This window comes from Octopus sinensis, linkage group LG11 (assembly GCF_006345805.1).
Source record: "Octopus sinensis linkage group LG11, ASM634580v1, whole genome shotgun sequence".
NCBI classification, from domain to species: Eukaryota; Metazoa; Mollusca; class Cephalopoda; order Octopoda; family Octopodidae; genus Octopus; species Octopus sinensis.
The window spans coordinates 14,772,324-14,794,731 of record NC_043007.1 but is presented as its reverse complement, the minus strand read 5'-3'; the positions used below and the strand labels follow the sequence as shown (position 1 = coordinate 14,794,731).

General features: G+C 39.3%; 1 protein-coding gene across 1 annotated transcript in view; it reads left to right on the top strand.

Moving 5' to 3' along the window:
- Positions 1-889: 889 nt before the first annotated feature.
- LOC115217484 (protein VAPYRIN) overlaps positions 890-22,408 on the top strand; it is a 30,131-nt gene continuing 8,612 nt past the window's right edge. The window contains exon 1 of the mRNA XM_029787193.2: positions 890-1,356. The gene's annotated coding sequence lies outside the window, so the exon portion shown is untranslated. The remainder of the gene's footprint in view (positions 1,357-22,408) is intronic.

Here is a 22,408-nt window from a genome sequence, read left to right as displayed (position 1 = left end):
TGTGTTTACGTCCCGTGACTCAGCGGTACGGCAAAATAGACCGATAGAATAAGTGCTACGCTTACAAAGAATAAGTCGTGGGGTCGATTTGCTCGACTAAAAAAGGCGGTGCTCCAGCATGGCCGCAGTCAAATGACTGAAACAAGTAAAAGAGTAAAAGAGAGTTAAAAGTGTTATGCGGCATTTAGTTAGGTTTCTTCATAGCGGGTTCGAGTTTCTTTCTCATCTTTGTGGACTGATAAAATAAGATGAAATCGGGTACTGCAGCCAAGATATCAACGATTATACCATCCCCCAAAACGTCTAGCCATGTTTCTTGCTCAATTTGTTTATCTCAAAGAACTAACCCCCCCCCCCTCATATCTGCATAGATTTAATTGCTCTAACTTCCACTCTGTAGCATATTGTGTAATGATTCAGAGAATAAATTTCGGTTGGAGTTAGGTTTGGTGATGCTGCCTGCATAAGATGTGTTAATCGTAACTATGTATATATACATCTGTGTTGATGCTTAAGTCGTGGAAGGAAAGCGAGTGAGAGGAAAGAGAGAATGAAAGAAACAAAGGGAAATAAAGATAAAAATATAGGAGAGAGAAAGAGGGCGAGGAATTGGTGTATGGTATATGTGAGTAATAAAGAGGAATAGGAAGAGGAAATACAAGCAAACAGAGAAGGGGAGTGTTTATAACGAAGTGACATGGAGAGACAGACAGAGTCTGAGACAGAGAGTGAGAGACAAAGTTAGACAGAATGAGAAAAAAGAAGGAGAGTTAGTGAGAGAGAGCGAGAGGGAGAGCTTCGGTGGAAGGGGTAGTGAAAGAGAGAGAGAGAGAGAGAGAGAGAGAGGAAGAGGGAGAAATATGATTGAACGTATCAGTTAGTGAAAGAGAGAGTTTTGGTAGAGGGTGGTGGGAAAAGAAAGAGAGAGAGAGAGAAAGGGAAAGAGAACTGATTGAAGGTATCACTTAGGAGGGGCGATGAAGAGAGAGAGAGAGAGAGAGAGAGAGAGAGAGACTGGTAGAAAAAGGGAGAGAGAAATGTTTGAATGTTTCAGTTAGTGAGAGAGTTTCGGTGGAGGGGGCAGTGGTGGGATAAGAAATAAAAGAGAGAGAGAGAAGCAGTGTGCGTGTGTAGGGGAAAAAATATAATAGAGAAGATATAGGGATGAAAAGAGAGACAGAGAGAAAGAGAGAGTGTGAGTGAGTGAGAGAAGGTGGAGTGGAGATGGTGAGTGTAGTTAAGAGGGACAAACAAAATATATAAAAGGGTGTAGCGAGATAAAACCTCGCAAACATTCAAACCGATTGCGGTTATTCGGATAGATTATATATTTTTCTGCGACAAAATACTGCAGGGGTAAGTAGTTTGGCAGTTCTTTTTACCATAGAATATTGATGTTTATGTATTTATAAATCACTTGACGTTGTACAACAAACTTCTACTTATTTTATTTGTCAGTTTGCAGAAGTAAGACAACTAAATTTATACAGATCTAACCAGCATGATGCACGAACAACGAGATATATTTATAATTAAACTAAATCGGTTCGTATTTTCCATCGAAGTTACGAAAAATTGTATTATTTTTATCGATCGTTAGACCCATATAAAACAATTAATTGTGTTGATACAGGTGCGTTAAAGGAGGTTTAAAACGACTGAATTTAATTGTTGTTTAGCCCCATGTATGAACAGACCTATGATCAAAGTTATTCCAGCTGTGCCTTACCGACATGGTATATATATATATATATATATATATATACGTGAATTGTTTTTGAGCATATATTTACGTATATATGTATGTATATATATATATATACGTGAATTGTTTTTGAGTATATGTTGTCTGGGAGTTTCTTCTTATAGTATAAGAAATAGCTAGGTTCTTTGGCTGCTATTTCTAAAGTTCGGTATGTGGTGAAGCAAATCGTTTGCTGAACCCTAATTATAATTATACTCATAATTATAATATATATATATATATATATATATATTCATGTATGTGTATATCGAATGTGTGTCCTTTGTTTTTTAAGATGGTTGTGAAATTTGGTTGTTTTCACGTAGATGTATTTAGCAACAACGTTGGAGACTTCCTCTTTGATACGTCTGATTTTAGTAGTTGCATATTTTGAGACTAACCAATTCTATAACAAAGCCATCAAGCGAGATCCTATGCTATCTCACGATCTGCTTGAAATAGCAGCTAAATCTCCCTGAAATCAGATTGTACCTTAAAAGGAAACTTTATATCTGAAAAAAAAAAATTACGTGATTGTCATGGATAGAACATCTTTTAATTATAAATCAGCTTCACCAGAGTTAATTGAGTGGTACACAGAAACCAACTTATCGATAGTTTTTACTATTTTATTTTTCTCTTCTTAATTCGAGAATTTATTTTTGAACGAAATGCTTAACCGTACTGGTGACCCTTAACCGTGTATCTGTTTATGCATTATATATACATATCGATCACATCATTACACAGATATTAACAGCTGAGCTAATATACTTACGTAATCAACCTTGCTTAATTATTATTATTTTTTTTTACTTCTTGAGCCTTCTGATCTTCTTCAAGCCCCCTTGGGACCGTTGAAATTGATGTTAAGGTTTCGCTTAAACTGTTGTAGGTAGACACTTAAAGGAAAAGCATGAAGAGGGCAGGGATTTCGAGAGGGCCTACATTTAATATGTAATAGTATGTGATTTGGTTTGTTTAGATTGACAAGTCTATAACTGATTTGAGGACCTCACAGCCTTCTATGACAAACAGTGGTTTATTAGGGTTTAGTTCAGCGATGCCAAGTATGTTTGATTTGTCTCCACTGTCCAGTTGGTTCATATTTGTTGTTGCTATTGCTCATCGCCATGTCAGTTCTCATCGATCAAACCAACCGTGAAAACATTCCTGTTACGAACATCCATTCCATTCCATCATATACTTAGGACTACATTGAAAAGTGTGTCCTTCCTTTTATAAAACAGACATGATTTCTCTGAGATTTGACTACTATTTCTGGCAAGTTTAGCAAACACGCATTTCCTCGTTAGCCCATTCTGGTGGTACTCGCAATAGCCATAGCAGTTATTAGTGCAGGTAGATTCGGTTGAAACCTAATAGTTCTTAACTCTGGAATTAACTTTCATGAGAGGCTGAAGAGGTCCTTAATGTTGGGTCGGGGCTAATGCAGACTGGAGCTAATTGCTGTTATTTCTTTGTTTGTACTTATTTTGCCGGAGGTAAAGAATACGCAAACCATCCGTTTTCGACATAGCCCTAACCCCCCGGGTGTGCGTATTCTTTACCATCGTCCTTATTTTTTTTCTTTTGTTTGTTTTCGAAGATGTAGGTGTATCACAGAGGTTTCACATGCCTTTAAACCCCGATGAGATCGGCGTACTGTGTGTTTAAGGGACACTGAAAAGTACGACGACACTAGCAAAAATCGACCTCAATGGTTGGTTCCGCACTCCAGTGTAGTATGATGCGGGACGTGGCCTCGGAATAGGGTTAGTGTTCGGAGTACGAGCCAAGTTATAGAAATGACAATATTAAGCAGAAAACAAGTGTGATATTCAATGCTTTATGGGACATACACGCGTTTTACGAAAATGCCGATATAATTACATAACAGTCGTTGAAACATGTAATCGTGCACTTTACCTCATCAGCGTTCCACAGACTGTTTTCTGTTGTGTGTGTGTGTGTGTCTGTCTGTATGTATGTCTCTGTGTGTAAGCGTGGCTGCGTGGTAAGAAGCTTGCTTCTTAACCACATGATTCCGGGTTCAATCCCACTGTGTGACACTTACTATAGCCTCAGGCCAAACAAAGCCTTGTGAGTGGATTTGGTAGACAGAAACTGAAAGAAGCCTGCCATATGTGTGTGTAGAAAGATATTTTATTTATAGAAGATGGAATAAAGTTGTAAGACCATTTAAGTAATTGAATCTCGTGTCTGCTGTAAAGTGTGTAGCTATGCTGTTATACAAGATGACCCCACAATTTCAAGTATCTAAATTAGAAGCTAAGATTCCTCATATTAATGCTACGTCCACAGGTAGCTCAGTCAATACATTGTCGGGCATGATATTGTATATAGCTTATGTTTAAAAGAAGACAGAAGCAATGTTTATGAGTGAATTAAGAGGCAGTCCTTGAATGCAGAAGATTTGTAAAAAACTAAAAAGAAATGAATTGTGTTTTGCTGGATGTGTGCATAAATGATAGACTGCAAAGAAAACGAGAGAAGATAAATATAAGAGGAGTCATACATAATATTCAAGAGACAGAATTGTGCTGGTACAGGTAATTCATACAGAGAAAGACTGCTCCATCAAGAAGTACTGTTTGCTCAATGTGAATGGAACCTGAGGAAGGAAAACTTAGGATGAAGTGGTGAAGACTGATCTCAAAATATTGATTCTCACAAAGGAGGTGGTAATTGATTATGAAGATTGGCAACACTCAAGAAAAACTCAGCTACCTTTGAAAGCTTGGGGAAACAAATGTTGAAATAGGAGTAATGATTGAGATTATAGTATCATCGTCATCGTTTAACGTCTGTTTTCCATGCTAGCATGGGTTGGATGATTTGACTGAGGGCTGGCAAATCGGATGGCTGCACCAGGCTCCAATCTTGATCTGGCAGAGTTTCTACAGCTTGATGCCCTTCTTAACGCCAATCACTCCAAGAGTTTATTGGGTGCTTTTACACGCCACCAGCACGAGAGCCAGTCAGGCGGTACTGGCAAGGGCCACGCTCAAATGTTGTTTTTTACGTGCTACCTGCACAGGAGCCAGTCCAGCGGCACTGGCAATGACCTCACTCAAATCTTTTTTCACTTACCACCGGCACAAGTGCCAGTAAGGTGATGCTGGTAACGATCACGCTTGAATGGTGCTTTTTACGTGCCACCGGCACAGAAGCCACTTAGCTGCTCTGGCAACGATCACGCTCGGATGGTGCTCTTAGCGCTCCACTAGCACGGATGCCAGTCATCGAATTTGATTTCGATTTCACTTGCCTCAACAGCTCTTCGCAGAGTTTAGTGTCCAATGAAGGAAAAGGTATGCATAAGTGGGCTGGTTACACCCCTGGCATAGGCCACGAGGTTATGGTCTCATTTGGCTTGCCGGGTCTTCTCAACTGAACCTTTTACCCATTTTGTTCATATAAAATCTCCATCTCCCATTCAGTATCCTCTCCTCTTTTCATCACCTATTCACTACACCATGTTATCTATTACACATTTAAAACTGACCATTTCTATGACTACCCATCACTCATGCTCTCTCTCTCTCTCTTACCAGCAAACGTAGATGCCCCTAGTGTTTCTTTCCCTTCACAATGTCTGAGCAACAAGGGATCACATCAACCCTGTCAATATCTAATGAATTGCTTGTGCTGACCTTTATCACTTTTTCTCTTTGAGGTCACCCTTTTCTTATCATCCATCACTCCCTTACCATTACCATTTCAACTACCTGTCATTCATGCTTTTCCTAACCAGATATATTTAAAATATTTAAGTAAATATATTCACCAACGTCATACTGACTATTAGACTATGGTGTAGTGAATAGCTGTGAGGTCCTCAAATCAGTTATAGACTTGTCAATCTAAACAAACCAAATCACATACTATTACATATTAAACGGAGGCACTCTCGAACTCCCTGCCCTCTTCATGCTTTTCCTCTAAGTGTCTACCTACAACAGTTTAAGCGAAACCTTAACATCAATCTCAACAGACCCAAGAGGGCTTGAAGAAGACCAGAAGGCTCAAGAAGTAAAAAAAAAACAATTAACCCTAACCACTTCCTTCTATACACTGTCATTTTTGGAGAATCAAAGATACCTGGTCTGATGATGTGGGTGTTAATCTTTCTATCATTTTACATTTTCTTGCTTCCATCTTGTATGTAATTCTCTGGGAAATTGGTTAGAGCTGAGTTATTTCTTATTTCTTTATTGCCCACAAGGGGCTAAGCATAGAGAGGACAGACAACTGGATTAAGTAGATTACATCGACCCCAGTGTGCAACTGGTACTTAATTTATCGACCCCGAAAGGATGAAAGGCGAAATCGACCTCAGTGGAATTTGAACTCAGAACGTAACAGCAGACGAAATACCGCTAAGCATTTCGCCCAGCGTGCTAACATTTCTGCCAGCTCGCCACCTTCAAGACAGTTCAAATATTCTTTTCTACTCTAGGCACAAGGCCTGAAATTTTTGCGAAGGGGGCCAGTCGATTAGATCGACTCCAATACACAACTGATACTTAATTTATCGACCCCGAAAGGATGAAAGGCAAATTCGACCTCGGCAGAATTTGAACTCAGAGCGTAACGGCAGACGAAATGCCAATAAGCATTTCGTCTGGTGCGCTAACGTTTCTGCCAGCTCGCCTCCTTATTTATTTATTTATTTATTTATAACAGCCTGAGTTATTTCTTTTAATAATTTGTCCAGTTTCTTCATTGCCATTGAAACAAACCTAATTATCCTTCCAAGCGAGACCATTAGATTCCACAGGTAGATGCTGCCAACATTTTAATTTAAACTCCAGCATTTTTCTCACTGTTTTGGATACTGAAATATAGTGGCCATTAATATAATTATCAATTTCATCTGTTTTTTTTTTTTTTGCTTCTTGTCCTTGAGCATAGGTTTCTCCTCTAATAGTCACCGTTTCAATGTTATGACCTTGGTGAATATATTTACTTATATATTTTACTTACCTCACAGTTTCACATATTCATTCATACACAACATCAGCCATTGTATTAAGCATTTAAATGCAGAATATATGGTACTCAGTTATCCCAGTTCACATTTAAATTATTATCCTGACCATTATTCATCATCATCATCATCATCATTTAATGTCCGCTTTCCATGCTAGCATGTGTTGGATGATTTGACTGAGGGCTGGTGAACCAGATGGCTGCACCAGGCTCCAATCTTGATCTGGCAGTTTCTACAGCTGGATGCCCTTCCTAACGCCAACCACTCCGAGAGTGTAGTGGGTGCTTTTACGTGTCATTGGCATGAGGGCCAGTCAGGCGGTACTGGCAGTGGCCACGCTCTAACGGTGCTTTTTATGTGCCACCTGCACAGGAGCCAGTCCAAATCTGAATTTGGATAGTTGTTAGCATTTTTGACTGTAGTTGCCAAAAAATTTTGATTTTTACTATCAGCCATGCATGGTGCACTAAACTCTTCTTTCTCAGATAAATCATGTAACATACATTTTGTTACAGTATGAAATAATCTTGGACATGTTACTTATTTCTTTATTGCCCACAAGGGGCTAAACATAGAGGGGACAAACAAGGACAGACAAAGGGATTAAGTCGATTACATCGACCTCCAGTGCGTCACTGGTGCTTAATCTATCGACCCCCAAAGGATGAAAGGCAAAGTTGAACTCAGAACATAATGGCAGACGAAATACCTATTTTTTTACTGCCCACAAGGGAATAAACACAGAGTGGATAAACAAGGACAGACAGATTAAGTCGATTACATCGACCCCAGTGCATAACTGGTACTTAATTTATTGACCCTGAAAGGATGAAAGGCAAAGTCGACCTCGGCGGAATTTGAACTCAGAACGTAGCGGCAGACGAAATACCACTAAGCATTTCGCCCGGCATGCTAGCGATTCTGCCAGCACACTGCCTTAATCTTGGACATGATACTGTGCTAGTTATACATATACAAACTCACTAGTTCTACCAATGCAGTTCCATTGTATTCTTCTAGCTCTAACTTATAACCCTTTTTAAAATATGACTGACATTTACTTTTTTACTTGTTTCAGTCATTTGACTGTGGCCATGCTGGAGCACCACCTTTATTCGAGCAAATCGACCCTAGGACTTATTCTTTGTAAGCCTAGTACTTATTCTATCGGTCTCTTTTGCTGAACCTCCAAGTTACGGGGACGTAAACACACCAGCATCGGTTGTCAAACGATGCTGGGGGAACAAACACAGACACACAAACATATACGCATACATATATATATATATATATATATATATACATATATACAACGGGCTTCTTTCAGTTTCTGCCTACCAGATCCACTCACAAGGCTTTGGTGGACCTGAGGCTACAGTAGAAGACACTTGCCCAAGGTGCCACGCAGTGGGAATGAACCCGGAACCATGTGGTCGGTAAGCAAGCTACTTACCACACAGCCGCTCCTGCACCTTTGACAATGAAACAGCCAATTTCTCCAAAACAAGCTGTGGTCATAGTTACTGTATTGATAGCTGTTGGTAAAAAAAAAAAAGCTGACAGTAAAACTCCAATGGATAATTACATGTGAAGAAGCGAAAGAATGAATTAACTCTTTCCTTTATATTATTGAAACAGTTTTTAATTCAGATCAGTCTACTTCAGTAGGGAATAACTGAATAACGGAATAACTATTCCTTGTGTAGGAATAGTATATGTCATTTCTATACAAGAGAGATTCAATTATCCTTTTTTTAACATGTACAGTATGCAAGAGAGAGAATTGTGCTGGCACAGGTATGTAATTCAAACAGAGAAAGACTGCTCCATCGAGAAGTACTGTTTGCTCAATGTGAATGGAACTTGAGGAAGAAAGAGAGGAAGGAAAACTTAGGATGAAGTGGTGAAGACTGATCTCAAAATATTGATTCTCACAAAGGAGTGTCTTTATGTGGAAGATCCTATTTCTTAACCCTTAAAACCCAAAATGTTGGTGCACCGGCACTATGCCAGAGCCATATATTCCCAAAATGCCGGTCTACCATTTCTCCACGTGTCTTCATTTTTCACCGTTTTGTAACCTTGTGATGTGAAACGAGCATGTCATTCAGCATATGTATTCTAAAATTTAAAATTTCCAGTGAAGCTCGCTGGGAGCTTAGGGTGGTGCATTCAATTCCTGCGGGTTAGGGTTAGGGCTCAAAGGGTTCAAGCTACTTTATCTGCCGTTCTTTTCTCAATGGTACAGTTCTCTATAATTTGTTGGAAAGTAAAAAAAATTTTTTTTTAATCTGCTTTTCTTAATGTTCATACATTTTTAGTCTAAGCCTCTTAATCCTTTCGTTACCGTATTTCTGTTGAGATACTCTGTGTTTCTTTCAATTATTTTAAATATAATAAAGAATTTAGTAAAATAACTTAGCTATCATTAAGCTAGTGTTAGGAATATAAATTGCAACTAAGGTTTGGTGGTATATTTTGATGCAAAACTTATGAAAACAAGACATTTGTACTACAGAGCCAGAGCCAGTTTTGGCCGGGTTAGTAACGAAAGAGTTAATGATGCTGGAGATATCTGTTCTTTTGCCAATATTCATCGTTTCAGAGTCTGTACAATCATAAAAGAGTTTGTTTCTTTTAATTACTTGATCTTATCCTCTGTAATCTCGTTCCTTCAATTTTGGAATACATATCACAAAAGTATTCTTGGGCCGCACAACCTGAATAATGAAGATAACTGGAACCATTTGCACATAGCATAAATCTGTATTGGTAGTAATACATTTGTGTACTGTTTCTCCAGTTGTGAAGGTGTGTGGCTCAGTGGTTAGGGTATTGGACTCGTGACTGTAAGACTGTGGTTTCAATTCCTGGACCAGGCGACGCATTGTGTTTTTGAGCAAAAAACACTTCATTTCAAGTTGCTCCAGTCCACTCAGCAAAAATGAGTAATCCTGTGATGGACTGGTGTCCTATCCAGGTGAGCAATATGTATGCCATGAAACCGGGGAACCAGCCCTTGTGATTCAAGAGAGTAACTTTACTTTACCTTTTTGTAACCGATTATTCAGTGGTGATAGTAATTTGAACTTAAACCTTAAAATTTAACTTCATGCTTAAATTTATTAAAATCTTTATATTCAATAAGTGACCCATCCACCCAGCATTATCAGTAGTAACACTACATATAATTAAGTCTTCTGTTACCTGCTATATGATTTTTTTTGTTGAGATGTTTGAAATATCTATCCCATCTTCACCTTATATTTTCTGGAATTAATTTCCTTTTTAACCTGTCTTCAGCATCCAGTTCTCATCAGCTACTCTTTCTACATAGCTCCCTACTTCATAGAATACATTTATTATTATCTTTTGTCTCCGACTATTATATATGTCCTACGCAGTACAAGATGAGATATGAGATTTCAGCCAGAGATTAGAGTGGAAATATAAGATCTGAAATGGCCACTTGAGAACAATTACATATGCTGTTCATGTAAATATGTCCACTTACACTGATGTAGTTGCTAGATGTGTATGTTTATGTAACGTGAAAAACACTTAAGTTCTACAAAGACTGTCTACTGTTGGCACTATCATAATAGATACACCCAGTATCAGCTATGCAAGAATGTTTAGAGCAAGAAATAATATGAGGATCTAGAAATGAGGGTAGCTGTATCAAACTCCATTGTTCAAGTGTCACATATTAGAGGAGGCTCCTAGTAATAACAGTGTAGCGCAAAACGGCGGTGCACCAGCATGGCCGCAGCTCTGAGCTGAAACTTTAAATTAAAAAAAAAAAAAGAAAACTAAAGAATATATTTAATCAGCTCTGACCAAATTGTGGACAGAACTTAATCAAATGCTAAATAGCAACAGTCATTTTCAAATATACAAGTGTGTGTGTGTTGTTTAACCCTGAGGCTTGTTTCATCAACTGACCTATGATCAAAGATGTGACTAAGTGACTAACCATGATCATCTCTTTTTTCCAAACGTAGTGTATTGACAATTGCTATAGCCAAAGTGAATTTCTTCTTTGAAGATGGTATGGTGTAATTTAATTATGAAAGGCAGTGAGCTGGCAGAAATATTAGCACGCCGGGCAAAATGCGTAGCCATATTTCGTCTGCCGTTACATTCTGAGTTCAAATTCCGCCGAGGTCGACTTTGCCTTTCTTCCTTTTGGGGTTGATAAATTAAGTACCAGTTACGCACTGACGTTGATATAATCGACTTAATCCGTTTGTCTGTCCTTGTTTGTCCCCTCTATGTTTAGCCCCTTGTGGGTAATAAAGAAATAAAGAAATAGGTATGGTGTAATTTAACAGACATTTAGCTGCTATTTCTACCATGTCCAGAGGCATCATGAAGACACTGTTGTTGGCTTATGTCCCTTGATATAGCTCTTCTGATTGACTAAAGGTTGTTTGCCTAAAATGTTTTTAACCCATAAAGCACTAAGATTTGCACTTACATAACATGGACTGCTGAGTACATTTTATGAAAATGAGACTACTGTGCACACATAAAAGACAAAAAATAGTTAAAATATCTTCTTAGTATATAATAGTGGCAAGTTTTACATCATCTGAAAAGTCATTAGTTGAACTATTAGTCCTCTTGCATTCTGGGGAGTATCGGAGCTGTTTGAGTGACATTTGACCCCAACAAACACCCATAATTTAAATGCATCTGTCTGGACCATGATCATGGCCCATCGCGCTTTATGTGTTAATATTGTTGTATTACAGTAACAAAAATTATGTACTTTCCACCTCTCTTCATGCTCAATGCATCCAGCTCCTCATTCCCACATAGGATTATTATGTTGGTGATGACGATAGCAATAATGATTAAGATTGCTGCATTTCTTCTTACTAAATTGCTTACCAACCACATGGTTCCAGGTTCAATTCCACTGCGTGGCACTTTGGGCAAGTGTCTTTCACTATAGCCTCAGGCTGATCAAAGCCTTATGAGTGAATTTGGTAGGTGGAAACTGAAAGAAGCCCTTCGTATATATATATATATATATATATATATAATATATATATATATATATATATAATATATATATATATGCATGTGCGTGTGTGTTTGTTCTCCTGCCATCACTTGAGAACCAATGCTGGTGTGTTTATGTCCCTGTAACTTAGCGGTTTGGCAAAAAGGAAAACCAATAGAATGAGTACTAGGCTTATAAGGCCTGAAGTCGATTTGCTTGACTAAAGGCAGTGCTCCAGCATGGCCACAGCTAAATGACTGAAACAAATATAAGAATAAACGAACATATGCTAAGGCAGCTAACGAGCAGAATCGTTAGAGCAGCAGGCAAAAATGAGGCAGCATTTCATCCGTCTTTACATTCTGAGTTCAAATTCCACTGAGACTGACTTGGCTTTTCATCCTTTCGGAGTCAATAAAATAAGTACCAGTTGAGCACTGGGGTCAATGTTATCAACTTATCCCCTCCCCTCAAACTTTGAAACCATTATAGTATATACCTATTTCTTTACTACCCACAAGGGGCTAAACACAGAGGGGCAAACAAGGACAGACAAACGGATTAAGTTGATTATATTGACCCCAGTGCATAACTGGTACTTAATTTATCGACCCTGAAAGGATGAAAGGCAAAGTCAACCTCGGCGGAATTTGAACTCAGAACGTAGTGGCAGACGAAATACCTATTTCTTTACTACCCACATGGGGCTAAACACAGAGGGGATAAACAAGGACAGACAAACGGATTAAGTCGATTATACCGACCCCAGTGCGTAACTGGTACTTATTTAATCGACCTCGAAAGGATAAAAGGCAAAGTCGACCTCGGTGGAATTTGAACTCAGATCGTAGCGGCAGCCGAAATACCGCTAAGCATTTCGCCTGATGTGCTAACGTTTCTGCCATCTCGCTGCCATTATAGTATATACCGTTATCTGTTGATTTCTGCTCCTGTTCTTCTTCCTTCCATCTCCACCTCTTTTGTTCCCCCCCCCCCATCTCACCCCACCTCTCCCCCTCTCTGCACAAATTTGTTTGCTATCTTTGTGTAATTGGTTGTTATTGTTAAAATATTGGGTCAAGTTGTGCTTTCCTGGAGATACGTCAGCACTTCAGAAGTGACTAGCCAAGATATGGTGATGCTGATAACTGTTTACTGGTCACCAAAACACATCTGATACAGTCACATAAATTACAAGCGCAACAACAGTACTCATCTTTTACTCTTTTACTTGTTTCAGTCATTTGACTGCGGCCATGCTGGAGCACCGCCTTTTAGTCGAACAAATCAGCCCCAGAACTTATTCTTTGTAAGCCTAGTACTTATTCTACTGGTTGCTTTTGTTGAACCGCTAAGTTACAGGGATGCAAACAGACCACCATCAGTTGTCAACCTATGGAGGGGAGGACAATCACAAACACACATAAATATATACATATATATATATATATATATATATATATATTATATATATATATATATATAGGCGTAGGAGTGGTTGTGTAGTAAGTAACATGGCACCTTGAGCTATCGCCTTGTGAGTGGATTTGGTAGATGGAAACTGAAAGAAGCCTGTCGTATATATATATATATATACGTATGTGTGTCTGTGTTTGTCCCCTCCAACATCGCTTGACAACCGATGCTGGTGTGTTTACGTCCCCATAACTTAGCGGTTCAGCAAAAGAGACCAATAAAATAAGTACTAGACTCCAGCATGGCCACAGTCAAATGACTGAAACAAGCAAAAGAGTATATATATATATATATATATATATATATATATATTATATTGACACACAATGAGCTTCTTTTAGTTTCCATCTACCAAATCCACTCACAAGGCTTTGGTTGGACCGGGTTCTATAGTAGAACCCAAGGTGTCACGCAGTGGGACTGAACCCAGAACCATGTGGTTTGTAGGCTTGACTGTTTGGTTAAGAAGCTTACTTTCCAACTTTGTAATCTTAGGTTCAATCCCACCATGTGGCTGCTTCAGCAAGTGTCTTCTACTATAGCTCCAGGTTGACCAAAGTCTTGTGGGCAGAAAGTGGAGGATTGGCAAGAGGGAGGGCATCTTGGCCTTAGAAAAGATCCATCTTAACAAAAATTCTGTCTAACCATGGAAGCGTAGAAAACTGGACACGACGCCATTGGTGACAATGATAGCAACCATGTTGCGGTCATACAATGCCTAAGAAATACTCAACCAGACAAGACAATAAAATCAGATATATACTCAGAGCAATTCTTTGAACTGTAATACATCCTGATATATAGCAGAACTAACTTAAAAGCCTACCCTATTGGGCAGCTTCTAAGCTACTGGCCCTAAATGGGAAGATCTGCAAACAAATCACTGACTTGTTTTGTGGAATTTGTTGCAATTGCTTCCTCCAAAATCACATTCTGATGATGATTATATTCATCGCAAAAATCACCAAAAACAATCGCTGGATTTTGCAATTAATTTCAGTTATTCCCAAAAATTTTTTCCAAGTTATAAAAATTGTTATTCTTCAAAAAAATTTGTAAATAAATCACTGAAGACAATCGTTGGATTTTGCAATTAATTTTAATTATTCCCAGAATTTATTTCCAAGTTATAAAAATTGTTATCATTCAAAAAAATTTGTTCGCAAAAAATCACATAAAAAAATCGCCGAAAACAATCACACTAATGAAAACGTGGGTAGCCAAAATTTCAGGATTGCAGCTCTGGATTCAGCCTGGAATGTTTTTAATTTACTCATGGAGTTGGCCTTTAGATTATAAAAATTGTTATCGTACAAAAAAAATTTGTTGCCAAAAATCACATTAAAAAATCACCATAAACAATTTCAGTAATGAAAACTTGGGAATCCCAAATTTCAGGATTGCTGGTCTGGATTCAGCCCAGGAAAGTTTTTAATTTACTCATGGAGTTGGCCTGATTCCAAAACGGTATAATATGTTGGGCTACGGCCTCTAGGAGTAAAGTTGAAAAAGTGTGACACACTAACATTCACATTTGTTATATTAGATGAATATCCTATCTGTCATCATACAAGATAGGTGGTGGTGCTAGTGCTGGTGATGTTTACCCCTTGGTCAGCCTAACAGAGAAGACCTATGATCAAAGACCTTCCAATTATGACATTCCTGTCTCTCTCCTACACTCAGCATCACATTATCAAATGTGTCCCCTTTTAAGACAGCATCTAGAGGGAGATTTGACTGCTATTCATAGCTGGTCAACTGATCATATAAAGGTTCCTCTTATTAACCCAATTTTCTCATTGTTTTTTAAACAAGAATGACCCAATTGTACGGTAATAATTACAGTGATTAATTGATGTATAATTAGTTAACAGCCCAGTTGTACTTCTTATCAGCTGCTTTCTATTGTTTTTACATAGACTATAGATACAATATAGCTGAATAGTTCAGAATTTTCTTTCACAGCCTTGAAACCTCAGTTTTGATTGCATTGCATTGCATAACATCTTCAGAATTTGTCTTTTACCAAGACCTCGGTTCAACCCAAACCTAGTTAGTAAGTAAGTTACCTTCTCAAATCATGCTGACCCACAAGGGCCAGTTTCCCAGCTTCATGGCATATATATTCCCCCTGGACAGGACGCTGGTCTGTCACGGGATTACTCATTTTTGCCAGCCCCATGGACTGGAGCAACGGGAAATGAAGTGTCTTGCTCAAGAAAACAATGCACCACCTTGTCCAGAAATTGAATTCACAATCTTATGATCAAAAGTCCAACACCTTAATCATTAAGCCACGTGCATAGTACTAACCTTGGGAGTGAAACTGGGTCAATGATTCTCCTAGGGCTAAATTACAGCAACATTCATCCTAAACCAGGAGTGCCATGTTATGTTGGCAAATAATCTTTACTACAAAGTACTGTTGCTGAATATCTCATGTTGTGAGATTTAAAAATAGTAATGCCCTATCCTTTGTTTTAATTTATTTAGAAAATAAGGAAGAATTTGGTAAAAATGACTTTATCAGATTGAAGCTGATGTTTGGAACATATTAAAATGAAATTTTGATGCAAAGTTTTAATTTAGACAATTTTAATACTGAAGTTTGTATCATCATTATTTAACATGTTTCCTATACTAGCATTGGCTGAATGGTTTAATAGGAACTGGCAAGTTAGAAGACTGCACCAAACTTTACAGTCTACTTTGGCATGGTTCCTACCACTGGATGTCTTTCCTAACACCAACCAGTTTACAGAGTTTTCTGAGTGCTTTTTACATGGTGCCAAGCAGCAGTGAGACCACCAAATGAATTACAAGACAAGACCCCTCAACTGAGTGGGGAGTAGTTTTGAGGGAGGTGAGTTTGTGTCTGGTTGTGAGTGGTTAAAGTGTGAATAGAAGGGCAAAAATAGGTATCTGGCAATAAAGGAGATACATGGCTGCGTTAGTTGGAGAGAAAGAGGAAAGGTAAAGAAGAGAAAAGGTGAAGATGTGATGGTGGAGGTGGGTACATTCAGCTACAGGGAGGTGTATATAAGCAAAACCAAGGATTGGACAGGGTGAATGGGAAAGTAATCTTGCACGATTTCAATTATAGAATGAAAGGCAGTCTGAGGTGAGTTAATATCTAAAGGGTGGAGGCGCAATGGCCCAGTGGTTAGGGCAGCGGACTCGTGGTCATAGGATCGCGGTTTCGATTCCCAGACCGGGCGTTGTGAGTGGTTATTGAGCGAAAACACCTAAAAGCTCCACGAGGCTCCAGCAGGGGATGGTGGTGATCCCTGCTGTACTCTTTCACCACAACTTTCTCTCACTCTTACTTCTTGTTTCTGTTGTACCTGTATTTCAAGGGGCCGGCCTTGTCACTCTCTGTGTCACGCTGAATATCCCCGAGAACTACGTTAAGGGTGCACGTGTCTGTGGAGTGCTCAGCCACTTACACGTTAATTTCACAAGCAGGCTGTTCCGTTGATTCGGATCAACCGGAACCCTCATCGTCGTGACCGACGGAGTGCTTCCACAAAATCAAAAGATTTTGGGTTACATGCTTCTGTTGGCTGTTCAGCCACTTACATGTTAGTTCAATAAGCATTAGGTTCATTTGATCAAACAGCTGAAGAACTGAAGTCAAGGGAAATTCATTGAATAGATTTGGTAGCCAAAATAGATGATATTTTGAATGTTTAATGAATTCCATACCAGTAGTTGTGATTCATTCCATTAGAAATTATCTCTGAACTTATCACCTTCACTCCATGATACCATAAATAATAAATGACCCAACTACTTGATAATTTTTTTTTTTATTAAGTGTATTCATGAACAATAGACTCATTAGATTCAAAGAGAAGTTTAATGATAAAAAAAAAATATTCGAGCAAGGTTGTTGCCAGTGCCGCTGGACTGGCTCCTGTGCAGGTGACACATAAAATGCACCATTTGAGTGTGGCTGTTGCCAGTACTGCCTAACTGGCCCTCATGCCAGTGGCACGTAAAAGCACCCACTACACTCTCAGAGTGGTTGGCATTAGGAAGGGCATCCAGTGTAGAAACTCTGCCAGATCTGATTGGAGCCTGGTGCAGTCATCTGATTCGCCAGACCTCAGTCAAATCGTCCAACCCATGCTAGCATGGAAAGCGGACGTTAAACGGTGACGACAACGATGGGTGCTTTTCGCATGTCACCAGCACAGGTGCCTCTTACATGCCACTGGCACAGTTGCCACTTAAGAGCAGTTGAATGCCTCTGACAACCACTGGTAACAATGACAATAAGTCACATATGCAAAATGCCTGACAACACCTGAATCACAAATTATATATTGAGTGAAGGCATCTGAATTTGGAAGTAGATAAGTTGCATGACAGGTGTTACAGTAATAATCACAATTGTTATAATTATAGTAATAATTATATCATAGTAATAATCAGGAGGTGGTTGTTACAATGTAATTACTAATCATTATATATAAACACGTGGAGGCGCGTGGCTTAGTGGTTAGGGTGTCAGCATCATGATCGTAAGATTGTGGTTTCGATTCCTGGACCGGGCGACGCGTTGTGTTCTTGAGCAAAACACTTCATTTCAAGTTGCTCCAGTCCACTCAGCTGGCAAAAATGAGTAACACTGTGATGGACTGGCATCCCGTCCAACTGGCGAACACATACGCCATTGAAACCGGGAAACTGGGCCCATGAGCCTGGCTAGGCTTTAAAAGGGTGCATTTATTTATTTTATATATAAACACATGCATTGCTGTATGCATGAGAGTTTTCCTCTTTCCAACTATCTTGTTTCAGATTCAGTACTCTTGTGCAACACCTTGGACAAGTGTTCTCTGGTATAACCCCATGTCAGCTACCGTATTTTAACATGTACTAGCAGTATCGCTCGGGTTTGTAAGGGAAATAACTATATAAGCATTTTTAGAGAGTTATAGCCAAAAAATAGCAAAAAAATGCATTAAAAATGGAAAAAAAATTATGGTAAATTTTTTTTTAAATCGTTGACTCATCGTAGACATTTTTAGAGAGTTACTTCCCTTATATAATAGCGAAAAAATGCATTGAAATGGAAAAAAATGATGGTAAATTATTTTTTAAATTGTAGACTCATCGTAGACGCGCGCTAATACCCAGAAGGGCTCGATATGAATCACGACTATAAGATACCCGGTTTTGGTTAAACTGCACTGCAAAATGTGGGAGTAGTTAGGAATCTAAATCGTAGGAGACAGACACACAACCTTACTTTTATATATAAAGATAAGGAACTCCCCTTTTTTTTTTTTTATCAAAAATTAGGTTTAAAAAATATGGGTGTTTCTTATACATGGATAGTATTATAATCGCTTACAAAACCTTTTTTCCAGATTTTACGCCTCAAAAATTAGGAGGTTCTTTATACACGAGGGTTCCTTATACATGTTAAAATATGGTAAATCCTATGAGTGAATTTGGTAGACAGAAACTGAAAGAAACTTGTCATACATGAGCGCACACACACGTTGTTGTTGTTGGCATCCTTTTGTCTCGGGAGACAATGGAGTTGCACATAAATTAATCCAGTCTGGTTTTTATATTTCATGTCCTCTCCAGTTTAGCGCAGGCCTGGGCTAGATGTAAGAAAATCCTGGGTAGCCCAAACATCAGGATTTCTCTCTCGACCTTGCTGACGTAGTCCAAAGGGGTGCAGAGCATTACGTTTGGCACCAGCTTGGTTGCTGGAAGAGTGTCGAGTCGAACACTAAACCGCCTATGGGGCTCCGCTCTGGATTTCTTTGAAGGTTGTCTCCTTTCTGTAACCCTGGATAGGGGCCCATACCGAGTACTGTCAGCCGGAGCCAGCAGAGCCTGGGACTCGAGTTAGGCAGGGTCGTCACTCCCTGAAGTAGTGAAGAAAATCACTACCCACACACACATATTTATATGAAAAAGAAAAAAGATTAAAGGTCCTTTCCAAGCCTTAGGCTCATATGGTTAGTTTCCTAGTTTCTGTGGCATATATATTCCCTTCCCACTGGATGGGACACTGGCCCATTTCAGGATTACTCATTTTTGCCCATTGAGTGGAGTGGAGCAACATGAAATGAAGTGTTTTGCTCAAGAACACAGCAGGTCACCCAGTCCAAGAATCGAAACCACAATCTTACGATTATGAGTGTAACACCCTAACCACTAAGCCACATGCCTAGGACTAACCTTATGATATTATGAAGGCGGCGAGCCGGCAGAATCGTTAGCACGCCGGGCGAATTGCGTAGCCGTATTTCGTCTGCCGCTACGTTCTGAGTTCAAATTCCGCCGAGGTCGACTTTGCCTTTCATCCTTTTGGAGTCGATTAAATAAGTACCAGTTACCCTCTGGGGTCGATGTAATCGACTTAATCCGTTTGTCTGTCCTTGTCTGTCTCCTCTGTGTTTAGCCCCTTGTGGGTAGTAAAGAAATAGATATTATGATCATAATTGCACCACCACCCTAGCAACAAAGCCATGCACTTCCACCCACATGCACACACACACACACACACACACACACACACACATTCATGTGTGCCTGGTTACATTTGCCCTCTGTGTAAGTCATGAACTATAATTAGTGTTGTTGCTGTTGTTGTTGCTACTTCTGTCAACAAATCATCTACAAGGATGTGTAAAATAAGAGATCCCTTACTTGAAAAACAAAAGCATCAGTGACATAAGGGGCATCCTGCTGTAAAACAATACCTCAGAAATATATTCATTTAATCCATACTGGCATGGGAAAAACAGATGTCAAAACAGAGAACGGAAGGAATAAATAAATGAATGAATAGGCGCAGGAGTGGCTGTGTGGTAAGTAGCTTGCTAACCAACCACATGGTTCCGGGTTCAGTCCCACTGCATGGCATCTTGGGCAAGTGTCTTCTGCTATAGCCACGGGCCGACCAATGCCTTGTGAGTGGATTTGGTAGATGGAAACTGAAAGAAGCCTGTCGTATATATGTATGTGTTTGTGTGTGTGTGTTTGTCCCCCTAGCATTGCTTGACAACCGATGCTGGTGTGTTTACATCCCCGTAACTTAGCAGTTTGGCAAAAGAGACCGATAGAATAAGCATTAGGCTTCCAAAGAATAAGTCCTGGGGTCGATTTGCCATCTATTTTAATTTGTGTCACTCCTGGTTTATCTTATTTTAATCACTGTCCTGGTCTTGTCATGATTTAGTATTATTGTAAATCAAATAACAAAACAACACTGTTTTGCACTGTCATTGTTGCTACTCTGGTTGAAAAACATGGAATCATTGCAACAGCATAATGTCTTTTAAAGTCAGTGTAGGAATTCTAGTTGTTGTTATTGTTAAGTCCCAGGTCAGCCCTGATTGAGCAGAGCTGTGATTAAAGATGTTCCAGCCACGACCATCTCATATTTTTTGATTATTAGTAAAATTGGTAAGTCACTCATAAAGTTATTTAGTTGGAAGAAATGCAAGGTACTATCACTTGGACTCCAAAGATTCTGTCTCCAAGCGAGGTCATTGCCAGTGCCACTGGACTGGCTCCTGTGCCGGTGGCACATAAAAAGCACCATTTGAGCATGCCCGTGTCTGTTGCCAGTACTGCCTGACTGGCCCTTGTGCCGTTGGCACATAAAAGCACCCACTACACTCTCGGAGTGGTTGGCGTTAGGAAGGGCATCCAGCTGTAGAAACTCTGCCAGATCAGATTGGAGTTTGGTGCAGCCATCTGGTTCACCAGTCCTCAATCAAATCGTCCAACCCATGCTAGCATGGAAAGCGGACGTTAAACGATGAGAAGGTATGAGGTATATATACATACAAACATATATACACCATACTGTCCCAGGGTGTATATTCATGTGACCAGGGACCACATGTGAACTTGTTCTCTGACTGAAATGACAGAACATGAACTCTTCATTCCAGCATTGGAGTCTGGTGCAGCCATCTGGTTCGCCAGACCTCAGTCAAATCGTCTAACCCATGCTAGCATGGAAAGCGGACGTTAAACGATGATGATTAATTGATATATGTGATAAATATATACGTCAGACTACAGTCTAGTTGTTTTGATATAATCCTTATAGCATGCGTGTGTGCACATAGATATACACACTCAGACATGTTATATTTATGTTACAGGTTTAGTATGATGCCTGCTACTGATTAAATTGTTTGGCTACTGATACTGTTAAAACTTGTATATATACCTGTCAGCTAAATATATATGATGCTCCTTTTAACGAATATCCACCTGGTGTTTCCTTATTTACAAATTTTTGGGTACCTGATACTAATTTTAGAATGTCCTACTAACAGAGGTGTAGGGTAAAAGCTAACGAATATTCTAGTATAAATACTCGAGAACCGTAGAGTTAAAGAGAGCAGAAGTATTCTAATAGAGGTACAGAGAGATGTGAGGTTAAGAACAGGACCGTTTCCTATAGAGGCTCTAGGAGGTGTTAGGGAAAATAATGCAAGAATTCTGAGAGGTGTGGGATAAAACAAACTGTGTCAGGTACCAAAAGCCTTCTGGAAATGCCTAGAACATTCCAAGAGATAAATGGAGAATAACATTCATTCTTTGGTTGTGTGTGTGTGCATATGAGTTTGTGTGTGTGTGTGTGCATATGAGTTTTTTGTGTGTGTGCGTGTGTGCATATGAGTTTGTGTGTGTGTGCATGAGTTTGTGTGTGTGTGTGCATATGAGTTTGTGTGTGTGTGTGTGTGCATATGAGTTTGTGTGTGTGCATGAGTTTGTGTGTGTGTGTGCATATGAGTTTGTGTGTGTGTGCATGAGTTTGTGTGTGTGCATATGAATTTGTGTGTGTGCATATGAGTTTGTGTGTGTGTGTGTGTGTGTGTGTGCATATGAATTTGTGTGTGCATGAGTTTGTGTGTGTGTATGCATATGAGTTTGTGTGTGTGTGTGTGCATATGAGTTTGTGTGTGTGTGTGTGTGTGTTCATATGTATGCATGTTCCCTTAATTACATATTTAGTTGTACAAATAGTCTCATCATTTCTTCGTCCTCCTCCTCCTCCCCATCATCATCAATTTTACTTACATCCGCCCCCCACATCTTAACGGTTATTTTATGGATAATTTACAACACAACCATCTTCTACGTGGTTCACTTGATGTAGTCAGTA